The sequence below is a fragment of the Oncorhynchus kisutch genome, linkage group LG19 (genome assembly GCF_002021735.2).
Source record: "Oncorhynchus kisutch isolate 150728-3 linkage group LG19, Okis_V2, whole genome shotgun sequence".
Taxonomy (NCBI): domain Eukaryota; kingdom Metazoa; phylum Chordata; class Actinopteri; order Salmoniformes; family Salmonidae; genus Oncorhynchus; species Oncorhynchus kisutch.
In genome coordinates, this window is record NC_034192.2 from 54,804,558 (window position 1) to 54,818,406 (window position 13,849).

Consider the following 13,849-nt stretch of genomic DNA (forward strand, 5'->3'; position numbering starts at 1 on the left):
TGGAATTTTAATTGGTGACAGCCTCTCTTTTAAATTGCATATTCAACGATTACAAAAAAATTGAAGCTGAAGTTGGGATTTTATTTCAGGAATAAGGCCTGTTTTTCTTTTGAAGCCAGAAGGAGGCCAGTATCAGCTACAGTTATGCCTTTACTAGACTATGGGGATATTTTATATATGAACGCTTCCGCTCAGTGTTTGAGATCAATGGACACCCTTTACCATGGCACTTTGAGATTTATTTTAAACTGCAAAACCTTTACGCACCAATGCACTTTGTATACCAGGGTTGGCTGGTCTTCTCTAGTCACTCGTTGGCTCAGTCACTGGTATACTGTCATTTACAAAGACATTTTGGGTTTACATTTTTATTTGTTACCTTTTTATTTGTGCATTTTTATTGTTCAGAAATGTGGTGGGTACTCTCTTCGTTCGCTGGACTTTATCCTGCTTACTGTTCCAAATGTCCAAACTGAATTTGGTAAAAGGGCTTTTATGTGCTCTGCGCCATCGTCTTGGAACACCTTACAAAATACTTTTAAACTGGAAGAACTTGTCCTGATTGGTGTTTTTAAATCACTGATGAAGGATTTTGAGGCTGATTCCCTGACCTGTCAATGTTTTTAAATCACTGATGAAGGATTTTGAGGCTGATTCCCTGACCTGTCAATGTTTTTAATTAGCTGTTTTATACTCTTGTGAATTCAATGGTTTTTACTAGATTACTTGTAGTTTTTCATGTTGTCTGTCTGTCATTTTTTTGTAATGACTTGGTGCTGCCTATCTTGGCCAGGGCACTCTTGAAAAAGAGATTTGAAACTCAATGAGCCCTTCCTGGTTAAATAAAGGTTAAATAAAATAATAAATACAAGACTAACAGACAGGGTCTGGCAGTGCTCCAGTTCTCCCTGTCAGAATAAGCAGAAGACTTGGAAACCATATAAACTCCTGTATAAATGGCCCTATTGTTGTTGTACGTAACCTAATTTATGTTCCTTTAACTCCACCTTCTAGTGTGTTTATACAAAACCTTTCTCATGAATGACCTCATTACTGAGCGTAAAGTTAATTGCTTGCTTCTCACTGAAACACAGCTGTCATCAGATTTTTACTAATGTTCTCAGCTGTAAGGGCATTTTGTTTTGGTGACTTTGGGTCTTTTGAGCATCATGCTATACTGTTTAAATATCAGCCACCAGTACTGGCCATAACCCTGTATAGGCCACCAAAGCACTGTGCCACTTTTTTTACTAAATGATATAAACTACTGTCTATTGTCCTTGAAAACTATGATAAAAGTATTGTGTTGGGTGATTTTCATACTCACGTTGACAAAGAGACTGACACCTTGGCCAGTGAATTTATTAATCTTTGGAGCTCCATGGACTTAATCCAATATGTTACTGGGCCCACCCATAACCGTGGACATACTCTGGACCTGGTCATTACCAAGGGGCTTTCTATTGGCATACCCTCTATTGCTTTATCTGATCACCAAGGTGTATTTTCTACTACCTTGTTGCCCATAGCACAGGGTAATACTGAACACATTGTTAACAAACACTATCTTACCTCTGAAGTTGCTACAGATTGTATTGAGTGTATGAACAATATTCCATCACCTATTCTGCCTTCCTCTTGTGATGATTTAGTGGATAACTTTAATAGCAAATAAAGGGCAACCATTGATGTCATACAGTAGCTCCAGTTAAATTGAAAAAGGTCACAACCAAACCGAGAGGAACCTTGGATGAGTGAGAAAACTAATCAATTAAAGAGAAATTGCAGAAAGGCAGAGCGGAAATTGAGAAAGTCATAGTTGCAGGTCCATTATGATATTCTGAGAGAGCAGCTTGGCATATATAACAAGGCAATTAGAAATGCCTGACGGGCTCAATTTTCTAAACTTTAATCAGAACTTTCATTTTCACTATTAATCAGAATAATTAGAGAGTACTTTTCTCAACCATTGATGGCCCGATTAATCCTACTCCTGCAAACCTATGTGAACTGTCTTCCACATCTAAATGTGATGAGTTTGCGGCATATTTCTGAAATAAGATAGCCAACATTAGGATAGGTATCAGTCAAGCAAGACCAGAAGAGAATTTTGATAGTATGTTCCCTAGGCTACCACGCAAAAGCACTTTGAATATATTTTCCCTGGACACAGCCATGCTCAAGAAAAGAATATCCCAACTTAAGCCTTTTACCTGCCTTCTCAATCCTTTCCCCAACACTTTCTTCAAAACAGGTTTTATTTGCGTATCTGAAGATGTGTAAGCTATTGTTAATCACTTCCTGTTCACAGGCACCTTCCCCATTGCACTAAAAATTGCTAAGGTGAAACCCCTTTTTTAATTCGTTTTTTATTTGACCTTTATTTAACTAGGCAAGTCAGTTAAAACCAACAAAAATAACTTTTATTTTTCTGCAGAAAAGTCATTTCGATTATTCTGCTCTTAACAATTATTGTCCAATCTCCAACCTTTCCTTTCTTAAGCAAAATTCTGAAGAAATTGATTTTCAAACAGCTAAACTGGTTTTCATGCCCACCGGAGCACAGAGACAGCCTTAGTTAAAGTGGTAAATTATCTTAGAGCCAACACAGATGCCAAACAGCTCTATGTCTTTGTACTCTTAGATTTAATTGCTGCATTTCTTAGCAGTAGATGTTATTCTTCAATCACACAGACCCCAAAGCAAATCAGGTGGAGGAAAATAGGTTTATTCAAATAGGACAAATCATGCTTGGAAGTAAATGGTCATTCTCCCCTGCCCTGAGCGATGCCCTCCAATGATTCTCTCCTGTGATTCTCTCCAATGATTCTCTCCTGTGATTCTCTCCAATGATTCTCTCCAGTGATTCTCTCCTGTGATTCTCTCCAATGATTCTCTCCAGTGATTCTCTCCAGTGATTCTCTCCAGTGATTCTCTCCATTGATTCTCTCCACAGAACAAAGGGACAGGATGTAGTTTATAACCCAGCCCTAACCTGTGCTGACCAATTAGAATTCCTTGCAATAATACTGTATCCTATTTCAAGTTTTGATGTCTCTGACGCACTGTTTGTGAAATATGGATGGAGAAGATAATGCACTGTCATCTACTGTACCTATTAATACCAAATGACTCCTGAATCACCCCTGAGAGAGGATGTGTAGTGTCGTCTTAACCCCAGAGTAAGTTTGGTTGCAGAATGATTAGAATTTACAGTGAAATTCCTGCTTAGAATTCACAGTGACATTGCCTGTTTAGAATGTACAGTGACATTGTCTGTTTAGAATTCACAGTGACATTGTCTGTTTAGAATTCACAGTGACATTGTCTGTTTAGAATTCACAGTGACATTGTCTGTTTAGAATTCACAGTGACATTGTCTGTTTAGAATTCACAGTGACATTGTCTGTTTAGAAGGTACAGTGACAATGTCTGTTTAGAATTCACAGCGACATTGTCTGTTTAGAATTCACAGTGACATTGTCTGTTTAGAATTCACAGTGACATTGTCTGTTTAGAATTCACAGTGACATTGTCTGTTTAGAATTCACAGTGACATTGTCTGTTTAGAATTCACAGTGACATTGTCTGTTTAGAAGGTACAGTGACAATGTCTGTTTAGAATTCACAGCGACATTGTCTGTTTAGAATTCACAGTGACATTGTCTGTTTAGAATGTGCAGTGTTGTCCTGGTTAAATTCCCAGTCTGGCCCTCATACCATCACGGTCACCTAATCATCCCACTCCTCTCCCCTGTAAATATTCCCCAGGTCGTTGCTGTAAACGAGAAGGTGTTCTCAGTCAACTTACCTGGTAAAATAAGGGTTAAATAAAATAAATAATCTAAAAAGGGGAGAAGATGTCTGTTCGGAAGACAGAGAGGCAGGGAGGGTGATTCATAAAACACACAGCTGTGCAGACCCCATGAAACACACACAGCTGTGCAGACCCCATGAAACACACACACACACAGCTGTGCAGACCCCATGAAACACACACAGCTGTGCAGACCCCATGAAACACACACACACACACACACACACACACACACACACACACACACACACACACACACACACACACACACAGCTGTGCAGACCCCATGAAACACACATACACACAGCTGTGCATACCCCATGAAACACACACACACACACACACACACAGCTATGCAGACCCCATGAAACACACACACACACACAGCTGTGCAGACCCCATGAAACACACACACACATAGCTGTGCAGACCCCATGAAACACACACAGCTGTGCAGACCCCATGAAACACACACACACACACACAGCTGTGCAGACCCCATGAAACACACACACACATAGCTGTGCAGACCCCATGAAACACACACACACACAGCTGTGCAGACCCCATGAAACACACACACACACACACACACACACAGCTGTGCAGACCCCATGAAACACACACACACACACACAGCTGTGCAGACCCCATGAAACACACAGCTGTGCAGACCCCATGAAACACTCTGACAGAGCATGTGTGTTTAACAGCACTTTGTTCACTGGCCAGTTCCTTGTGGTCTCTACAGCCACAGACCGGTTGGACAGCTGGCTGTGTGTATGTTTGTAATGGGATACCCTTTTAACTCCACCGTCTACACTAACTCAGGTCTGTACTCTAACTCCCGTGTTCAAATCCAACCATTCTCCCGTGGAAATACTCCATAGGTTGTACAAATGTAAAATACTGTACATCTGTACAGGTGTGAAATGGCTAGCTAGTTAGTGGGGTGCACGCTAATAGCGTTTCAATCGGTGACATCACTCACTCTGAGACCTTGAAGTAGTTGATTCCCTTTGCTCTGCAAGGGCCGCTGCTTTTGTGGAGTGATGGGTAACGATGCTTCGTGACAGGCAGTTGTTGATGTGTGTAGAGGGTCGCTGGTCCGAACCCAGGTAGGGGCGAGGAGAGGGACGAAAGCAAAACTGTTACACAGACACTTTTCCGGTTGCTGGTTTCCCAGTTTTCCATGCGCTCACACGGACCAGAGGAAGCAGAATGCGTCATACACAACTGGAGGTACCACAGCATGAGACGCATACATTAATGCCTTCCATATACTGACAGAGGATGGAGCTTAGGAATTGAACTGAGTCAGAAATGGCACACTACAGTGCCTTGCGAAAGTATTCGGCCCCCTTGAACTTTGCGACCTTTTGTCACATTTCAGGCTTCAAACATAAAGATATAAAACTGTATTTTTTTGTGAAGAATCAACAACAAGTGGGACACAATCATGAAGTGGAACGACATTTATTGGATATTTCAAACGTTTTTAACAAATCAAAAACTGAAAAATTGGGTGTGCAAAATGATTCAGCCCCCTTAAGTTAATACTTTGTAGCGCCACCTTTTGCTGCGATTACAGCTGTAAGTTGCTTGGGGTATGTCTCTATCAGTTTTGCACATCGAGAGACTGAACATTTTTCCCATTCCTCCTTGCAAAACAGCTCGAGCTCAGTGAGGTTGGATGGAGAGCATTTGTGAACAGCAGTTTTCAGTTCTTTCCACAGATTCTCGATTGGATTCAGGTCTGGACTTTGACTTGGCCATTCTAACACCTGGATATGTTTATTTTTTAACCATTCCATTGTAGATTTTGCTTTATGTTTTGGACCATTGTCTTGTTGGAAGACAAATCTCCGTCCCAGTATCAGGTCTTTTGCAGACTCCATCAGGTTTTCTTCCAGAATGGTCCTGTATTTGGCTCCATCCATCTTCCCATCAATTTTAACCATCTTCCCTGTCCCTGCTAAAGAAAAGCAGGCCCAAACCATGATGCTGCCACCACCATGTTTGACAGTGGGGATGGTGTGTTCAGGGTGATGAGCTGTGTTGCTTTTACGCCAAACATAACGTTTTGCATTGTTGCCAAAAAGTTCAATTTTGGTTTCATCTGACCAGAGCACCTTCTTCCACATGTTTGGTGTGTCTCCCAGGTGGCTTGTGGCAAACTTTAAACAACACTTTTTATGGATATCTTTAAGAAATGGCTTTCTTCTTGCCACTCTTCTATAAAGGCCAGATTTGTGCAATATACGACTGATTGTTGTCCTATGGACAGAGTCTCCCACCTCAGCTGTAGATCTCTGCAGTTCATCTAGAGTGATCATGGGCCTCTTGGCTGCATCTCTGATCAGTCTTCTCCTTGTATGAGCTGAAGGGACGGCCAGGTCTTGGTAGATTTGCAGTGGTCTGATACTCCTTCCATTTCAATATTATCGCTTGCACAGTGCTCCTTGGAATGTTTAAAGCTTGGGAAATCTTTTTGTATCCAAATCCGGCTTTAAACTTCTTCACAACAGTATCTTGGACCTGCCTGGTGTGTTCCTTATTCTTCATGATGCTCTCTGCGCTTTTAACGGACCTCTGAGACTATCACAGTGCAGGTGCATTTATATGGAGACTTGATTACACACAGGTGGATTGTATTTATCATCATTAGTCATTTAGGTCAGCATTGGATCATTCAGAGATCCTCACTGAACTTCTGGAGAGAGTTTGCTGCACTGAAAGTAAAGGGGCTGAATAATTTTGCACGCTCAATTTTTCAGTTTTTGATTTGTTAAAAAGGTTGAAATATCTAATAAATGTCGTTCCACTTCATGATTGTGTCCCACTTGTTGTTGATTCTTCACAAAAAAATACAGTTTTATATCTTTATGTTTGAAGCCTGAAATGTGGCAAAAGATCGCAAAGTTCAAGGGGGCCGAATACTTTCGCAAGGCACTGTATATAGGGCTCTGGTCAAAAGTCATGCACTATATAGAGAATAGGGTGCTATTTTGGATGCAGCCTGAGTCTTCAGTATAGATAATCAAAACCTTGACTGCTATTTAAGTATTTGACACAATGGCCGGTCTGGGGAAGAGACGCAGAGGAGAGGGCAGAGTTTTAATGAGAGTTTTAATTGGAAGCAGGGTTTGATTAGGTGGCCTAGGTGATTACTTCTCACTCTCTCTCTCTCTCTCTCTCTCTCAAGGCTGCTGTGATGTGATTGTTTAGTCAGAAAGGTTTTATAATAATTTATCCGATGCCAGCTGACTGTACAATAGAGCCAATCAATGTCAGACTCACTGCCTGGCACACCTGAACGCACACATGAACGCACACCTGAATGCACACCTGAACGCTTCCAATCAATCCCTCACGTCACAACCTTCATTATCTTTCACCCGTCTATTAAGTACATGTGTTTGTTTTGTTGAAGCATTGTCATCTGTGCCAAAAATCACAAACTTTTGCGTGTGCTTTGTGGCAAATTCGTAGCATATTATTTAAATCAAGTTTGTTAGCGATAAACATAAACCTAAAGATACTGTGGCTCTGCAGGACTGGGCAAATCTGTTGCACTATGTTTGGAATAGGGTGCCATTTGTGATGGAACCAGTCTAAATACTGTTTATAAGTTTCCCTTACAGGTAAGTGAACTTTCTGGTGCTGGGTGTTTCCATCTGTGAGGATGTGATATAATGGTACATCCTCCTCTCCAGCAGGCTACCCCTTAGCTCCTCGGTAGAGGGACGATAAACAATGCGACACTAGCCTCTGTCACCCTGTGAAGGGAAGATAAACAGTGTGACATCAGGGGACGTTGGCGTAGCTAATGACTCTACCTGTCAATCACAACAGGACAAAACTCCAGGATTCTGGAACTTAGTGAACTTAGAGAAAACTCTGAGATGCTCCACAAACATTCTCACTCCTCTGTTGGCTTGAAAGTCAAACAAAATGTCAACTGGCTGAAAATCCTAGTCCAGACTCCATGATGTAGCTGGTCTATTTGATCCTTATTTGTTTCGCTTTTTCAAGCGCTTTGAGATTCTTTCTGTAAAGAAAAGCCCTGTAGAAGTACAATCAATTATTATTAATATTATTGTAGATGTCATATCCATCATCATTTACCCTGCCTGACCCTTCAGAATATATTTTATCATCAATGTCTCACTCCAATGGTGATGTGCCCTACATGCATCCTCTATACACGCACTATGACCTTCTGGTGTCATTTCAGCAGACATCCAATCACACTTGTCATCTAAATGATAAGAAGACAGGGTTGAATGAATAGAGATGGGATTGAAATTGAGAGACAGTGGGTCACAGTAACACACACACACCCACACCCACACCCACACCCACACCCACACACACACAAACACACACACACACACACACACACACACACACATACACAGAAGAATAAATCAATCGGGAGAGTGATGAAATATAATGCACGTACAAACACTCACGAAAGCTATAATGATCTTCTCCATTACATAGCGTGATTTAGGGCCTTGGACATACACTGTGGCACACTCTTGACAGTGTAGATGAAAAGTGGCACGGCTTCCGTTTAGAAAAAAAGCCTCTCTGAGGTAATCAGGCAGGTGTAGGCATGTGTAACATACTCTTTGGGAATGGAAGAAGGGCTTCTTAAGAGACTTCATATAACTCAACCTTTCTTCATAGAAAAGAGGTATGAACTTATCACACTATATTCCATATGGCACTCTATTCCCTTTAGAGTGCACTACTTTTGACCAGGGCCCATTATCGTGCACTACTTTTGACCAGGCCCATCATCGTCACTACTTTTGACCAGGGCCCATTATCGTGCACTACTTTTGACCAGGGCCCATTATCGTGCACTACTTTTGACCAGGGTCCATTATCGTGCGTTACTTTCGACTCTGACACATTAGCCTCTGGTCAAAAGCAATACACTATATACCATAGTCAAAAGTAGTGCATTATATACCCTAGTCAAAAGTAGTGCATGATAATGGGCCCTCGTCAAAAGTAGTGCATGATAATGGGCCTGGTCAAAAGTAGTGCATGATAATGGGCCTGGTCAAAAGTAGTGCATGATAATGGGCCCTCGTCAAAAGTAGTGCATGATAATGGGCCTGGTCAAATGTAGTGCATGATAATCAAATCAAATCAAATTAAATTGATTTATATAGCCCTTCGTACATCAGCTGATATCTCAAAGTGCTGTACAGAAACCCAGCCTAAAACCCCAAACAGCAAGCAATGCAGGTGTAGAAGCACGGTGGCTAGGAAAAACTCCCTAGAAAGGCCTAAACCTAGGAAGAAACCTAGAGAGGAACCAGGCTATGTGAGGTGGCCAGTCCTCTTCTGGCTGTGCCGGGTGGAGATTATAACAGAACATGGTCAAGATGTTGAAATGTTCATAAATGACCAGCATGGTCGAATAATAATAAGGCAGAACAGTTGAAACTGGAGCAGCAGCACGGTCAGGTGGATTGGGGACAGCAAGGAGTCATCATGTCAGGTTGTCCTGGGGCATAGTCCTAGGGCTCAGGTCCTCCGAAAGAGAGAAAGAAAGAGAGAAGTAGAGAATTAGAGAACGCACACTTAGATTCACACAGGACACCGAATAGGACAGGAGAAGTACTCCAGATATAACAGACTGACCCTAGCCCCCCTACACATAAACTACTACAGCATAAATACTGGAGGCTGAGACAGGAGGGGTCAGGAGACACTGTGGCCCCATCCGAGGACACCCCCGGACAGGGCCAAACAGGAAGGATATAACCCCACTCACTTTGCTAAAGCCCAGCCCCCACACCACTAGAGGGATATCTTCAACCACCAACTTACCATCCAGAGACAAGGCTGAGTATAGCCCACAAAGATCTCCACCACGGCACAACCCAAGGGGGGGCGCCAACCCAGACAGGATGACCACATCAGTGAATCAACCCACTCAGGTGACGCACCCCTTCCAGGGACGGCATGAGAGAGCCCCAGTAAGCCAGTGACTCAGCCCCTGTAATAGGGTTAGAGGCAGAGAATCCCAGTGGAAAGAGGGGAACCGGCCAGGCAGAGACAGCAAGGGCGGTTCGTCGCTCCAGAGCCTTTCCGTTCACCTTCCCACTCCTGGGCCAGACTACACTCAATCATATGACCCACTGAAGAGATGAGTCTTCAGTAAGGACTTTAAGGTTGAGACCGAGTTTGCGTCTCTGACATGGGTAGGCAGACCGTTCCATAAAAATGGAGCTCTATAGGAGAAAGCCCTGCCTCCAGCTGTTTGCTTAGAAATTCTAGGGACAATTAGGAGGCCTGCATCTTGTGACCGTAGCGTACGTGTAGGTATGTACGGCAGGACCAAATCAGAGAGATAGGTAGGAGAAAGCCCATGTAATGCTTTGTAGGTTAGCAGTAAAACCTTGAAATCAGCCCTTGCTTTGACAGGAAGCCAGTGTAGGGAGGCTAGCACTGGAGTAATATGATCAAATTTTTGGGTTCTAGTCAGGATTCTAGCAGCCGTATTTAGCACTAACTGAAGTTTATTTAGTGCTTTATCCGTGTAGCCGGAAAGTAGAGCATTGCAGTAGTCTAACCTAGAAGTGACAAAAGCATGGATTAATTTTTCTGCATCATATTTGGACAGAAAGTTTCAGATTTTTGCAATGTTACGTAGATGGAAAAAAGCAGTCCTTGAAATGGTCTTGATATGTTCTTCAAAAGAGAGATCAGGGTCCAGAGTAACGCCGAGGTCCTTCACAGTTTTATTTGAGACGACTGTACAACCATTAAGATTAATTGTCAGATTCAACAGAAGATCGCTTTGTTTCTTGGGACCTAGAACAAGCATCTCTGTTTTGTCCGAGTTTAAAAGTAGAACGTTTGCAGCCATCCACTTCCTTATGTCTGAAACACATGCTTCTAGCAAGGGCAATTTTGGGGCTTCACCATGTTTCATTGAAATGTACAGCTGTGTGTCATCCGCATAGCAGTGAAAGTTAACATTATGTTTTCGAATAACATCCCCAAGAGGTAAAATATATAGTGAAAACAATAGTGGTCCTAAAACGGAACCTTGAGGAACACCGAAATTTACAGTTGATTTGGGGCCTTGTCAAAAGTAGTGCACGATAGGTGCACAATGGGTAGGTAGTAACACATCTGCCATGCTGATCCTCAACACTGGAGTTCCCCAGGGGTGCGTGCTCAGTCCCCTCCTGTACTCCCTGTTCACCCACGACTGCATGACCAGGCACGACTCCAACACCATCATTAAGTTTGCAGACGACACAACAGTGGTAGGCCTGATCACCGACAGCGACGAGACAGCCTATAGGGAGGAGGTCAGAGACCTGGCCGGGTGGTGCCAGAATAATAACCTATCCCTCAACGTAACCAAGACTAAGGAGATGATTGTGGACTACAGGAAAAGGAGGACCGAGCATGCCCCCATTCTCATCGACGGGCTGTAGTGGAGCAGGTTGAGAGCTTCAAGTTCCTTGGTGTTCACATCAACAACAAACTAGAATGGTCCAAACACTCCAAGACAGTCGTGAAGAGGGCACGACAAAGCCTATTCCCCCTCAGGAAACTAAAAAGATCTGGCATGGGTCCTGACATCCTCAAAAGGTTCTACAGCTGCAACATCGAGAGCATAATGGTTGCATCACTGCCTGGTACAGCAACTGCTCGGCCTCTGACCGCAAGGCACTACAGAGGGTAGTGCATACGGCCCAGTACATCACTGGGGCTTAGCTACCTGCCAACCAGGACCTCTGGTTAAACTAAACATCCGGAGGACATATCATCCTTTCATCCCCTTCTCTCTAAATTCTCTTCCTTTGTATCTGCTGCTAAAGCCACTTTCTATCCCTCTAAATGTCATGTTTCTGCCTCTAACCCTATGAAACTATTTTCCGCCTTCTCCTCCCTACTAAATCCTTTACCCTCTCCCCTCTCCTCCTCTCCCTTCCTCCTCCCTCTATGCAGGGTACTTTGTCAACCACTTTGAAAAGAAGGTTGATGACATCCACTCCTAATTCACTCAGCCTAATGCCCCTTCCTTCTTTTATTTTGTGCTGTCTCTGACCAACTCTCTCTCTATCTCTCTTAGAATTATATTCTTGATCCTAACCAGTCAGTCTTCAAATGGGTCACTCAACCGAGACTTATCTCTGTGTCACGGAGGCTCTCCACACTGCCAAAGCTGACTCTTTCTCCTCTGTTCTCATTCTCCTAGATCTATCTGCTGCCTTTGAATCCATTAACCATAACACCCTCCTCTCCACCCTCTCAGGGCTGGGTGTTTCAGGCTCTGCACACTCTTGGATTGCATCCTACCAGGTGACGTGGATAGGATATGTGTCTGCACCACGTACTCACACTACTGGTGTCCCCCAAGGCTCTGTTCGAGGCCCTCTCCTCTTCTCTCTATACATCAAGTCACTCGGCCCATTAACTCATCACATGGTCTCCCCTATCGTTGCTATGCGGATGACACTCAACTACTTTTCTCCTCCACCCCCTTCTGACACCCAGGTGGTGACATGCAGCTTTGCCTGCCTGGCAGATATCTCAGCTTGGATGTCAGCCCACCACTTTAAGCTCAACAAGACAGAGCTGCTCTTCCTCCTGGGGAAGGCCTACCCACTACAAGACCTACCCGTCACAGTTGACAACTCCATGGTGTCCCCCTCCCAGAGTGCAAAGAACCTTGGCGTGACCCTGGACAACACCCTGTTCTTTGCAAACATTAGAGCAGTGAATCGCTCCTGCAGATTCATGCTCTACAATATACAACATCCGTAGAGTATGACCCTGTCCTAATCCAGTCACTTGTCATCTCCCGTCTGGACTACCGCAACTCTCTGTTGGCTGGGCTCTCCGATTGTGCCATGAAACCCCTGCAACTTATCCAGAATCCAGAATTCTCCCATGTCACCCAGTTCCTCTGCACACTCCACTGGCTTCCAGTTGAAGCTCACATCCACTACAAGACCATGTTACTACGGAACAGCAAGAGGAACTGCCCCTCCATACCTTCAAGCTATGCTCAAACGCTACACCCCAACCAGAGCACTCCATTCTGCCAACTCTGGTATCTTGGCCATCCCACCCCTACGGGAGAGCAGCTCCCGCTCAGCCTAGTCCAAGATCTTCTCTGTCATGGCACCCCAATGGTGGAACTTGCTTCCCCCTGAAGATAGAACAGAAGAGTCCCTGACTATCTTCTGAAAACATCTGAAACCGTACCTCTTCAAAGGGTATCTTAAATAATCCCCCAGCACCCCCCCTCCTCACACCCCCTCCTCACACCCCCTCCTCACACCCCCACCCCTCACACCCCCTCCTCACACCCCCTCCTCACCCCCCCACCCCTCACACCCCCACCCCTCACACCCCCTCCTCACACCCCCTCCTCACACCCCCCCTCCTCACACCCCCTCCTCACCCCCCCACCCCTCACACCCCCTCCTCACACCCCCACCCCTCACACCCCCTCACACCCCCACCCCTCACAACCCTCCTCACACTCCCACCCCTCACACCCCCTCCTCACACCCCCACCTCACGCACACTGACCCCTCCTCACACCCCCACCCCTCACACCCCCACCCCTCACAACTCTCCTCACACTCCCAACCCTCACACCCCCTCCTCACACCCCTTCCTCAAACCCCCACCCCTCACACCCCCTCCTCACAACCCCAACCCTCACACCCCCCCTCACACCCCCACCCCTCACAACCCTCCTCACACTCACACCCCTCACACCCCCTCCTCACACCCCCTCCTCACACCCCCACCCCTCACACCCCCTCCTCACGCATACTGACCCCTCCTCACGCCCGTTGTCCAACCTAGCTGAATGCACTAACTGTAAGTCTCTCTGGATAAGAGCGTCTAGTAAATTACTCAAATTTAAAATGTAAATGTACCCAACCGCATTTGGAATACAGAACCCTGCTTCACAATATGGCCACTGAAGTACAGAACTATTTTAATGACCATGAGCTTCAACCTCTCAGA